The 12,189-nt window shown below is 41.3% G+C and overlaps 1 long non-coding RNA gene across 1 annotated transcript in view; it reads left to right on the forward strand.

The window, feature by feature from the left end:
* The first annotated feature begins 440 nt into the window (after positions 1-440).
* The window catches only part of LOC121032913 (uncharacterized), a 334,296-nt gene continuing 322,547 nt past the window's right edge, over positions 441-12,189 (forward strand). Inside the window, exon 1 of the long non-coding RNA XR_005791595.1 lies at positions 441-626. This is a non-coding gene — a long non-coding RNA (uncharacterized LOC121032913). The remainder of the gene's footprint in view (positions 627-12,189) is intronic.

Genomic DNA, 12,189 nt, shown 5'->3' on the forward strand with positions numbered 1-12,189 from the left:
ATCACCTGGGAACTTGTTAGAAATGCAAATCCTCAGGCATACTCCAGACCTACTAAATCAGAAACTCTGGAAGTAGGGCTGAGCAATCTGTGTTTTTAACACGCTCTAGGTAATTCTGATGAATACTATAGTTTGGGAACTAGTGCTATAGATTAACTAGCTACCTGTTCATTAACTTGAGATTACTTTGGTGATATTTACGTAGGCAAGAACAAGTGAAATATGAGTCAAAAAACTCAGATAAGTAAGTTACACATTTCTTCCAAACCTCTGCTATTGAGGGAAAGTTTATATATTTTTTATTATGTAAAGAAAGAACATTAGTTGAGAACTTCTTGTATGCTTGGCAGTGTGCTTAGTATTTTAGCTGCATTATTACCTTGAATTTCCCCATCTTCTTTATTAATTAGGTGCTATTTTTATTTCCATTTTACAGATGAAGAGACAGAAGGATTAAGGATCTCATTAAAGTGTTTGGAGCTAATAAGTGGCAGAGCTGAAATTTGAACCCAGGGAATTTCAGAAAATGAGCCTGACTTTCTTAACTGCTAAGCTGTACTAGACGATTCTTAATTTCCCATTACACCCTCTCCCTGTGTGAAGGACTGTGGACCATGAAGCATTCGGTAATGTATATTGATTAGTGCTTTTCTGCTATGGGTATGATGTAAAACTGGTATTTTTCCTGTCATTGCTAACTTATTACTCTTCAATCTCTATAGAGTTAACAATTTCAACATATTTGTTTGCAGTTAAGCTCAGAGTTTAATGCTAAGTGAACTTCATATATACTATGTTTTAATCTTGCACTTGCTGAATTTATGCTTTTCCATTACACCTGTAAATCTCTCCCAGTCATAATATGAATGATTTACCATTTTCCTCTCAAGGATTTCCTTGTGTTTTGTTGGCACCTCCTATTATACTTTAGGACAAGGGTAAAAATAATAAGACTTGGTCATTTTAAATCAGCCCCAAATATTGTTTTAGGATAAGCATCCAATTATTATTATTTTTTCTTGTGGTTAAGTTTTCTGTAATTGGAAATGTTGAGGTAATGCTGTTTTAAATTCCGAGTGTGAAAATACTTCTATAGGCATGAGTCCTCTCCTTGTGTGTATGAGCGATTGGGTGTGGGTCAAAGAGACTTGGAACATTAATTTTAATTCAGAAGTGGTTCCAGAGAGACAAGTTAATTTTCAAAATCAGCCTGGTGAGAGTTGGGGCTTGGAAAATGCATTCAAGGAAAAATGTCTTATACTCTGCTAGAACAATTATGAGGTAATAGGCTAGGAGTAAACTGGCCACCAAGGTTTAGTAATGTTTCTAAAGTTGAGGCTGATTTGCCTGAAAATCTCAAATACCACATCTTGCTGATTCTAAGACAAATCACTTTTCACATTTTAATATTTATGAACTCAGAATACACCTTGTAGTTGATGAATATATGGTAGGATATTAACATGGAGGTTTTAGCTGAGGCTAAAGTAGGAAGTATATTTTCAAAGTAGATGGTAGCAGAAGGAATCATGACTTTTTAGTGTTAAATTCAAATTTTACTTTTAGTTGTGGCAAAATACACAGAGTATGAAATTGGCCATCGTAATCATTTTTAAGTGTACAATTCAGTAGCATTAAGTACATTGGCACTATTCTGCAACTGTCCACCTCCAGAAATTTCTCATCTTCTTAAACTGAAACTCTATACCCATCGAAGAGTAACCCCCCATGCTCCCCTCCCTCCAGCCTCTGACAACCACCATTCTTTCTGTCTCTATGAATCTGTCTACTTTAGGTACCTCATATACGTGGAATCATATAGTATTTATCTTTTTGTGACTCGCTTATTTCATTTCACATACTGTCCATAATATTAATTTATGTTGTAGTACATGTCAGAATTTCCTTTTTTTAGGCCAAATAATTACTCCATTAGATGTATATACCACATTTTGTTTTTCTATTCAGCCATTGAAGGACATTTAGGTTACTTCCGCTTTTTGACAATTGTGAATAATGCTGCGTTATGAATACAGGTGTATAAATATGTGTTTGGGAACTTGCTTTTGACTCTTTTGGGTTTACACCCAAAAGGTGAATTGCCAGATCATAAGGTAATTCTACTTTTAATTTTTTGAGGAACCTCTGTACTTTTCTCCATAATGGTATCACCAGTTTGCATTCTCAACACCAGTGCACAAGTTATAATTTTTTTTACTTCCGTGCCAACTTTTGTTATTTTCTGGTTTCTTTTTAAAAACATTTTTTTAACGTTTATTTATTTTTGACGGAGAGAGACAGAACGTGAGTGGGGAGGGGCAGAGAGAGAGGGAGACACAGAATCTGAAGCAGGCTTCAGGCTCCGAGCTGTTAGCACCTTGAACCCATGAACTGTGAGATCATGACCTGAGTCGAAGTCAGACACTTAACTGACTGAACCATCCAGGGACGCTTGGTTTGTTTGTTTGTTTGTTTCTTTTTTTTTTTTTTTAACATTTATTTATTTATTTTGAGAGAGAGAGAAAGAGAGAGAGAGTGTGCATGTGCAAGCACAGGAGGGGCAGAGAGAGAGAGGGAGAGAGAGAATCCCGAGCGGGTTCCACACTGTAAGCACAGAGCCCAACGTGAAGCTCAGTCTCACAAACCAGAAGATCATGACCTGAGCCAAAATCAAGAGTTGGATGCTTAACGCACTGAGTCACCCAGGTGCCCCTTTCTAGTTTCTTGATGGTAGCCATCCTAATGGGTGTGAGGTGGAGGAATCATGACTCCTAAGGACCTTACTTTACACAGGAGATATAATAAAAGGGAAGAAATTGAATATTTAAGAATGACCTTGGGAGGAGGTTGTTGATGGAGAATTGCTGATTTGACCTCCTAGGGAGAATAAGTCAAAGTAAAACCTATGGAGAGGCATAAGTTGTGTTTTCTCGGTTTTCTTAAGGAGACTTTTCCCCTCTAAAGTCTAAGGAGACCACTTGGAGATCTAAAACATGCACCTGCTATCCAGCCATGGATAGTGTTGACATCAGCTCATGACAGTATTGGTCAGGTTAGAACCTTTCTGCTCCTTTGCCTCTTCTCCCACTCCTCACTATAGCTCTTGAGGAGGGAGGGTTGGGAACTGCCATAAGCAAGTTGTAGGTGGGAGTGGAAAGACTAGACTGGAAAAAGAAGCAGCAGCTGATGACATCCCATTGTCTGCACACTTTCTATCTGCAGCAGACACAGATAAAGGAGGTAAAAAGCTTCAACTCTGTATCAAGACCATGTTTTGATTATGATGTAGGGTTGAGTATTCTAATTACCAAATTGAAACTGCCTTTTTGTCACTTAAAGTAACAGTTGAACTTTTTAATGACCTAAGAGAAACCAGAGAATTCATGGAGTCAACTTTCATTTTCATCCAGGGCAATAATAGTCTTGTGGAGCACATCTTAAGGGACAGAGAAAGACAAACATAAAATTGCTTTACGATTATATACTGTGGGTTGGACTTACTCAGTGAATGGTTAAGTGCACATGTTCTCTGGTAATGTCTTCCCCCATTGAACCTCTGTCCCATGGTAATTAAGCTGATGGTGAGTTGTCCTTGGACAATTGAGAGAATGGTCGAAGATGTTTATGTGAGTCCTGTTAGGACATTTAGAAAGAGAAAACATTCCCAACTGTCATGTTTAGCTGTGGTGTGTTTGGCCTCAGGAAGACTGAACTAGTTTATTTGGAGGTGCCTAAGTAGGAGAAATGGGATAATCTCTTATGGCTGAATGAGAGGTTGCACAGGTTTCCATCTCACACTCCCTCCAAGACAGTGGGATTCTTTGTTTCTAAAATGTTCAACTTGGGGCTCAGTTAATTAAGGGTACGACTCGATTTTGGCTCTGGTCATGATCCCAGGGTCATGGGATCCAGCCCCGTGTCAGGCTCCATGCTGAGCGTTGAACTTGCTTAGGATTCTCTCTCTCCCTCTGCCTCTGCATCCCTCCCCCTGCTTGTACATGCTCTCTCTCTCTAAATACATACATATGTACATACGTACTTAACTGACATCACGATCACCAGATCTTCACTGTTCTTTAGCCACACATTGACAGTTTTTTTTTTCTCTTTTTCTTTTTTGCTTGGAGTCTTAACAGTGTTACTGGATTGGGATGTTTTTAGTACTAGAGTTTAGCACATGCACCCCAGTGTTAAAGCAGCGCTATCAACAACAGCTTTCCAAATTATGGAAAGAGCTCAAGTGTCCATTGACTGATGAGTGGATAAAGGAGATGTCATATATATACACACACACACACACACACACACACACACACACACACACAATGGAATATTACAGGGATCAAAAATAATGAAATCTTGCCATTTGCAACAATGTGGATGGAACTAGAGTGTATTATGTTAAGTGAAATAAGTCAATTAGAGAAAGACAAATATCCTATGATTTCACTTGTATGTGGAATTTAAGAAACAAACCAGTTGCAGAAGGAAAGGAAAAATAAAATAAGATAAAAACAGGGAAGCTGTTAAAGAAAGAGAACAAACTGAGGGTTAATGGAGGGAGGTGGGTGGGGTGGATGGGCTAAAAGGAGTGATGGGCATTAAGGAGGGCACTTGTGATGAGCACTGGGTGTTATATGTAAGTGATAAATCACTAAATTCTCCTGAAACCAGTACTACACTATATATTAACTAACTTGAATCTAAATTAAACCAAAGGGAGAAAAAAATGCAGGGTTAACCACTTATTTAAGACTTAGGGAATATCAGATTGTATACGTTGGTCATGTTAAAATAGCTACTGACAAAAATCATTGTTTTTTTTTTTTTGAAAAATATTTTTGTTTCTGTTGTATTATGTGAATGCTTCCAAATTATTTTTGGGTGAAATGTTCGTGTTAGGTATTTGGCATTGGTTAGATAGCAGTGTTCGTGGAGCAGTAGGTGCAACATTTATTTTTAGGAAGACAGAACTTTGCTGTTTAGTTATTATTGTTGTGGAGAGTCATGTGTGCATACTGGTCATCCTCAACACCACCAGAACTGCACCTAGCTCCAGATTCCACCAGAGGTCGTTTGCCTTTTGTCAGTAGTTGATGGGGAATAAATCAACATGCCTACACAGTAAGATTTATTTCCTTTTAATTAGAAAAAACCAGAGGCAGGAAAGTCTTCATATGTGCTTCGGAGTCAAGTCTGCTTCTCTGTCTTCCCGTGGGTGGGCACCATCCTCAAGCTCACGGCAAGATGGCAGCAGGAGTTCTAGCAATACATTCAGTCACGACGATGGCTAGAAAGAGAAAAGAGGCTCCTGTCTTCCTTAAACTTAAGGGAAATTTTCCTTGAAGTGCCTCTTTCCTTCCTCCACCACAGCTGACTTCTTTTATGTTTCTCATTGGCTGGGATTTGTGACATAACCTAAATCAGTAACTGGCAAGGGGCAAGGTGCTACCAGGATTGACTTATAAAGTCCCTGGGCGTGCTGATCAGTTGGTTTCTCTGGAAGCACAGGGGCAATGCTTCTGTTAGGAAGCTGTTAGGGCAATGCTTCTGTTAGGAAGGAGAGTGAGTGGGATCCATACTTTGTAAACAGCTGATAATGTCTAATTACAAAAAAGGTGGATTTTCAGAAAAGCCCCGTGACCACCCCTGGTTCAAAGACATTTTATTCAGATGAAAAGAATACTCTTTGTTGGATCACAAAATGTTCATTACATTAAAGCTAGAGAGAACCTTAGATATTGTCTAGCCTTAGATATAGTCTAGGCTCAGAGAATGAAGGTGACTTCCCCAAATCCCAGTTAGTAAACAGCAAGCCTATGGACGGCAAGCCTATGGACAGTTCTAGGGCAATATGACTACTACTTCATTGCTCTTGATCATGGCAGAGGGTCAGACACTGAATTGAAATGGAAGGAGAGAACAAAGAGAGTTTCAGTGGCAACTGTCTGTGGTATAGTCTGTGGGAGATACAGACCTGAGCTGAAGCCAACTTTTCCTTTGAAGGATCAGATAGTAAATATTTCAGGTTTTCTCGTCTAGTGGTTTCTGTTGCAACTATCCAACTTTGCCATTGCAGTGTGAAACCAATGACTGTGCTTCTCTAGCAGTTTATTTACAAAAACAGGAAATGGGCAGAACTTGACCAGTGGTCTGTAGTTTGCTGACCCTTGGTTCCATGCTTCCGAAAGATTGATCTTCTGGTTTCAGTGTCAGTACAAAAATGGTTTTGAGATGGACCAGATGGGTTTTTAGAACAGGCTCAAGTATTTGCATTTTCCCCAAACCCAAAGTCAAAGGCCTTCCACGTTGTTTACATGTAATGGAAACTACTCTTTATCCAGTCAATTTATCATGACAACTGGTGCATTCAGTATATTAAGCAGACTCCTCGTTTATTTCACTGAATTGATCGGTGAAGCAGTCAAAATAGTGTGCTCTTGCCAAGGCATAACCTTGATGTAAGGTTCAGACAGCTAATCCTCCAGGAACCAATGTACCTGAAAGTTGGGTTACCTGTTATCTCCATATCTTATTGAGCCTCATATGAGGACATCTAATTAAATCACACTCTGAATGAGGGCACATCTTGCGTTAGAATTAATTTAGCCAAATAATTAGGAAACTTCTAAAGTTGTTGCAAAAATTGGTAACAGGAAGTCATTTGCAAATTGCTTAAACATTCATATCCTGGGAGACATAGGTCAACTATATTTGGCTGGGAAGTCATATGATGGATGCATGGCCTGAAGTCTTAAGGAGAGAAACAGTGATTTGTATTCAGGGAAACTGCTTTTTTAAAACTCTCAGAAGGAAGGGCGAGATCTCTGTTCCATTTTCTGGAACAATCACTGAGGTTGTGTGTAATCATTTTGACTGAGCAGTTTCGACTTGTCCGATACAAACATATAATGACTTTATCTTTATTATTGGACGGTGTCAGTAGAGCTTCCCTTTCTTGCTGAGAAGATGACACATTTAAAGACCGTTGAGGAAGATTCCCTATTTTATAGTCACCTTTGGAATTAATATAGTCTCAGTCCAGTTCTTAAAATCTTCTTTTTTTTTTTAATTTTTAATTAAAAATTTAATTAAAAAAACTTTTCCTATTCTTTTGGAAAGCTTATTCACACATTAATTTTAGGACTTCACTTTTCCCCACCTTCTTCAAACTGGCTTTCCGTCTGGACCCTTGGAGTGTTTATAGGAAATGTGGTCTGCTTTCTCACCGTGTTTTTCCTCTGGTGTCTGGGTGTTGAGGTGCTGGAAGGCAAAGTGCCATCTTTTTGTAGAAGTGCTGGTACGGAATTGGCTGTCCTCATCAGGTGTTTGTAATTACTGTTCCATTCTGTGAACAATTCCATACTGGAGGCAGCAAGCTTCCTTCCCTTGTCTATGGCTTGTGGTGCCGTCTCAGCTACCTGCCTATCATTTCTGTCAGAGGGTGAGAATCCACATGCTCATTCTCTCAGGGGCACATCCTTTGGTTCCTGAGGGCCCTCAAGGCAAACTTCCCTGGGGAAGTCCCCTGTGTGAGAGATCTGACTGAAGCTCCCTCTTTTCCCTCCTAACTCCCAGTCCACCATGGGCACCCATCTAGCAGCTTGTTGCTGCCGAGTTCCTCCTGCCCAGCAAGACAGACCTGCTGTTGGATGTGTGCCCAGTGCAGTTGTCCAGGGCCTGTGCTCAGAATGGCCCCATACCTGGGGTCTCATGCTCTGAGGGTGCCATCTTGAAATTTTTAACAGTTTTTAAAAAATGTGTATTTACTTTTGAGAGAGAGAAAGAGTGTGGGCAGGGGAGGATCAGAGAGAGGGGGACAGAGGATCTGAAGCAGGCTCCATGCTCAAAGCAGAGAGCCCGATGTGGGGCTTTGATCTCATGAACCGTGAGATTATGACCTGAGCCGAAGTAGGATGCTTAACCGCCTGATCCATCCAGGTGTTTCAACAATTTTATCTTTGAATTTGTGTTTTGGAAGTGGAGGGAGATGGGAGAATGGGGCCTGTGCCAGGGGCTTAGAGTCTTGGCCCCTGCACGCATGGACTTATAATTTCCTGCCTCCTTAGCAACAGGGCATGCCCTTTCTCTACCCCTTCATGCTTGGACCCCTGCCTGGCTCCCAGCCCCATCCTTGTTTTGCAGCTGCTGTTGCCCTCTGCCTCTGACCATGTCTGTGTGTGCAGAAAAGGCCTGTGTGAGGAACCAGGCCTGGCTTGGGTTGGTGTGTGTTGCATTGTATCTTGGGACAGAACAAGGAGGCATCTGTCCCTGCCCTGGGATGGAGTCTCATTTATCAATTGATGAAGGCTGGGAAACCATTTCAGACTTTTTGGATCCTGACGGACCCCAGGACCCGCCGTGAGCTGGGGCGTTCTTTTAGCTCCACCTTGGAGAATTTTGAGATTTTATTCTTAACAGTGCCTTGACTCTGCTCAAATCCTGTTCTTTTCAGTCGCCTCTTGGGGCAGAAAATCCTCTATCTGGTTCTCTTCCCATTCTGATTACAAGTGTTCACATGGATCCTCAGCATTAAAGGAATTCATGGTGGGCCCGGGTTGACGGGCTTTTTCACTGAAATGAGAGTCTCACCCAGCAACTACATTTCAATGCTGTGTACATTCTTGTATTCAATTTCACCCTTCCTGAACAGCTAGGGAACTTCTTCCCCCTCTGTAGCGTTTGGCTTGAGTTTTCTGCACATTTTCTCTTTACATTTGGTGTGTTAGAAACAGCCATAATGATCTTCCTAAGAGTTTCTAAGGCTTCCACTAACCCCGAAACTAAGCCTTACTTTTCTTGTGGGTACAATGGGAAAGTTAAAACCAGTCCCATTCACTTCACATGGTATTTTTGTAAGAGGTCAATAGGATGATAATTGTTAAACCTCTAACATTTTCAGAGTTCTGTGTCTGAGGTCTCTGTGATCTGAATCTAAGTAAAGGCCAGTCCTAGGCATCCACGACATTCCTTTGGGTGACAGCTGTTTGTTGATGGGGTGCACAAAATAAAACACAAAATAAAACACAATCCATGGAGGCTCCAGATTATGAAGTGAGGTTTAATTAAAATGAGGATTTCTTGGTGAAAATGTAGTCCTCCGGATGAGAGGAGTTGGGCTGTGGCTCTCTTTGCCGTGTAGCTGCACATGAGGGAGGGGTACTTAATCTTGAGAGCAGGCTGATTTATGTGTCTGAGGGAAGTGTGTTTGACAAAATAGAATTGGGTACTTTTACGTCCTAAGGATCTTGGTGTGATGTGAATTTGGTACTTCTTTAAACATTTTTCTTAATGTTGTATCTTTATTTTGAGGGGGTGGAAGGAGAGACAGAAAGGGGGAGACAGAGGACCTGAAGTGGCTCTGCACTGACAGCAGAGAGCCCAACATGGGGTTCGAACCCAGGAACCGTGAGATTATGATCTGAGCTGAAGTCAGATGCTCAACCGACTGAGCCACCCAGGTGCTCCTGAATTTGGTACTTCTAAAGTCCAGCTGTGTTTCTCTAGGCATATTTTTTTCCTGCTTTGATCTTCTCTCAAGCTGCCTCTCAAAGGAGATCATTCATGGGGGGGCCCCCCCCCACCTAATTATTCTTCTGTGTTACCTCTATTACCTCACCAAAGCAAACCAAACCTCCCCCTGCTGCAGATCAACTTCACTCCTAGCCTGCAACACAGGCTTGTGTTTTCGGACTCAGGGTGTCCCGCAGATTGGATACCTGCCCAGACTTCAGATGTTTGTTGTCTGGGCTGGCATATGATGACAACATCGGGCCGACTTCTAGGGACCCTGCTCCTCTGCTGTTGTTTACCAGCTTCCAATTCCATCTGGTCTTGCTGACAGGAACCTTGACACCATCTGCAAAAATTGGAATAAAACCGTTTTGGTCTGTAGGAAAGGAAAATCGCAAGTTGAAGCTTTTTTGGGAAATGTCATGTTCACTCCTTCAAGGAAAAATGGAAGGGGGCGTTTGCTAATATGCGTTCATGTATTTGGTGGACTTCTGGAGTGGACACGTCTATAGGTATGACCTTTGAGGGTACTGACTGCTTTTCTCTTCAGTCGGGTAAATACAGACTGAAGGAAATCCAAGATATGGCAGTATTCCAGGATGGGTTTTGATGATGAATTGACATTAAGGTTGTGTTTATACATATTAAGGCCACCTCTTGTTATACTACAATGGGGTCAATGTGTTTGCCTGTGATTACGGCATGTAAACATGGTAGTCACGTGCTTTTCTTATCACCCAAGGAGTTCACTTACGTATGACATAAACCTCCACAGAAAGCTGTAATCCTACCCAGGACAAGGGGTAGTAATAATATAATAGTAATAGCTAAAATTTACACAGTGCTAAGTACCTTGCGTTGCTCTGAATGCTTTACAAATATTGACCCAACTCCCACACACAACCGGAGAGGGTAAGTATTCTTATGATTATGCCAATTTTACAGATGAAACTGTAGCACAGAGAAGGTGAGTAGCATCCAGGGCACTCAGCCAGTAAGTGTAGAGCCAAGATTTGGAAGTGGGTTGTTTGGCTTCCATCAGTAGAGTTAGGACTAGCCTTTATACTGTAGGGGATCACTATATTCTTTGCTAACTATATTTTGTGTTTAGTCCTCACTTAGGACTATTTGCTGGGCATTCTCCATTTGCTGCTCAGATTTATTCTCCTCCCCTCTGTATCCTGCGCTGGCTCAGAGAGGCTTTTCCTCTCTGGACTGCATCCCTTCCTTACTTCCAATTTCCATTTGACTTCAATGAATGGGAGGCACAAAAAGAGATGAGAAGCTGGGCGTTTATTGGCTGTGAACCACCCCCCACCCCATGGCTGCACTCTTGGTGGGTGGCCCAGTTCTCTGCAGGTCTGGTAACACTCCTGTCTACCGCTTTATTCAAGGTGAGGGGGATAGAGTCTTCCAGCCTGTGTAAGTCCTGCTGCTTCTCCATCACTGGGGGTTCTCTGAGCCCTGTGCACACCTTTTTGAAAAGCTCTGCATTAAAATTTAACACTTTGGGTATGTCGTTTATTTGTGTAGGAATTCTGACAGATACGGGCTTCTGCCGAGAGTTCATCTATTGTCCCCACTTGAGTTGCTAGTACTCAAGTGTTTTTACACTTTAGCAAGTATTTTTACATTTGATATTTTAAGAATGATTAAGTAAAAGACAAATGAAACAAAAAAGTTAAAATTGATGGTAGGACCAGACAGGATATATTATTTTGGCTTAGAATAGGCATGAATAATAATCCCTTACTTATAAAAATTCTTACTCTTTTCCAGGTGCTTTTTGATGCATTTGTTTTTTTTTTAAATGTTTATTTATTTTTGAGAGAGAGAGCATGAACGGGGGAGGGTCAGAGAGAGAGGGAGACACAGAATCCGAAGCAGGCTCCACGCTCTGAGCTGTCAGCACAGAGCCCGACGTGGGGCTCGAACTCACGGACCATGAGATCATGACCTGAGCCGAAGTCGGACGCTTAACCGACTGAGCCGCCCAGGTGCCCCTTGATGCATTTGTTAATAACAACTCTAGCTAACGGTTACAAGTTCCATGTACCCTACTGAGGACTTTACATAACTTATATGAAATCTTCAGAACAATCCTAGGAGGTAGAACCCTATTATCCTCATGTTGTATATGAAGGCATGGAAGTTCAGAGAGATGAAACAAATTGGTCAAGACTGTGTAGTTAGTAATTTGTGTGTATGGGATTTATACCCAGGCAGCTGATGCCAGAGTCCACGCTCTTAAGCTATATACTTAGGCCTCCTGCATCTGAATTTGCTCCTGAAGCATCTTGGGAAGTAGGCCAGGCAGACATAATTTTCTTCCCTTTATTATAGTAAACCAAAGCACAGTGAGTTGAAGTGACTTCTCTGAGATCACAGAACTAATTAGCATATACTTATAGATGGCAGAACTGGTGATTATTGGGAAATCTTGCTGCAGAAATTGCCTTTGTGGTAGTTTTGGTTTGTGCAAAGAGCAATGGGCTTAGAGTTAAGAGGTGTGGGTTTAAATCCTGAGACTTCTAGCTACTTGACCTTGAGATATTTAGCTTCTGAGGCTTTGTGATTTCATTAGAGAAATGGGAGAAGTAATTCCTCCTTCACAGGGTGTGTGAGGATGAAAAAAGTAATTACATCAAAGTGTTTATCACAGTAGTTGTTTTACTT

This window comes from Herpailurus yagouaroundi, unplaced genomic scaffold (assembly GCF_014898765.1).
Source record: "Herpailurus yagouaroundi ecotype Mexico unplaced genomic scaffold, PumYag 142, whole genome shotgun sequence".
Classification (NCBI taxonomy): Eukaryota; Metazoa; Chordata; class Mammalia; order Carnivora; family Felidae; genus Herpailurus; species Herpailurus yagouaroundi.